Below are 1320 nucleotides of genomic sequence, written 5' to 3'. Positions count from 1 at the left end.
AGAGGAGAGGAGAGGAGAGGAGAGGAGAGGAGAGGAGAGGAGAGGAGAGGAGAGGAGAGGAGAGATAACATGACGTCACATTTTCTCCTCCTGCGGAGATTCGCCGCAGGAGAATTGAGTTTTACTGATAGAAGGAATAGCACTCCAGTCCAACTGTGATTGGATGTAAAAAGAGTCTCAGATCTTTTTTGAGTGGATTTAATTAAATTTTATGTTTTTTTTTTATATGTATATTCTGTAATTTTTTCATTGTTGTCATATCTTCAAAATTGGAGAAATTACAATTATTTTTCTAAAAATTTAACTGAAGATTGTCGCTTTATCTCTTCTTGCATCCAACGGTACAATTATGGTAAAATAATTATGTAAATATAATGTATTTCATATGAAATTATTATGTATTTTAATTTTCATTATTTGAATATAATTTTAATGATTTCAAGGAATGTATATTCTGGTGTTAATAGTTTTTTTGTTTTTTGTAGATGCACGTGTAAAGGTCAATTGACGATACGTACGAATTAATTATCGAGTTAAATCATTGAAACGATCGTATAAAGAAAATTTATAGATATACACGAACAACGTCTTTACAATGATTTTTATTTATCTTGGCTACAGTTTAATTACATCGTAATTTTTATGACGTAATGATAAGGTAAACAATGGTGCTCATAAAACTCGGTAAACATGGAAGACGTGAACACATAAACGTGATAATACGTGAGATTATATAGTAAGATTGTTAATATTGGAAACTTGCAGAGATTACAATACAATCATAAATTATCCACTATTTTTGAATTTTCGATTTTTCATTTGTAATCATTATGCGTTGAAGGAAATAGGAAAATTTATTCATAAAATTAAAAAAAAAAAAATAAAATAGAAATTTCTTAAATATTAAATAAAATTGATAATGTGTATATGTTATAAAGTAAATGTTAACATCTATATAAAAAAATCAATTAGTCAAGAAATATATTTTATTATATATTTTTAAGCAGAAAAATATAAAATAGTATAAATATTCTCTCTTGCAAAATATTATTCAATATCGTACATCCATTCAATGTTATGCATATGGAAAATATTTGTACGATATTTATTCCAAGATGCAAACTCAAAAGTTTTTACAAAAATAAAATAAAAACCAATTCTTTTCTCGTGGAAAGGATATTCTAAATGTTGACTTAATATCCTTCCTTACGATCATTGAGAGTTTCATATACATTTTAAGATGCAGATCTCGTAGCATTTTCATCGTTATTCGTTTCCTCGAAAAGCAATAGTGGTTTTCATATTCGTTTTTCGGTCGCA

At 27.3% G+C, this 1320-nt stretch overlaps 1 protein-coding gene across 2 annotated transcripts in view; it reads left to right on the top strand.

Moving 5' to 3' along the window:
* LOC102681584 (GTP-binding protein RAD-like) overlaps window positions 1-1320 on the top strand; it is a 41513-nt gene that overhangs the window by 31771 nt on the left and 8422 nt on the right. The window lies entirely within an intron of this gene.

This window comes from Apis dorsata, unplaced genomic scaffold, assembly GCF_000469605.1.
Source record: "Apis dorsata unplaced genomic scaffold, Apis dorsata 1.3 scaffold_65, whole genome shotgun sequence".
NCBI classification, from domain to species: Eukaryota; Metazoa; Arthropoda; class Insecta; order Hymenoptera; family Apidae; genus Apis; species Apis dorsata.
The sequence above is the reverse complement of the archived record's forward strand: the minus strand, read 5'-3'. Positions and strand labels throughout refer to the sequence as shown.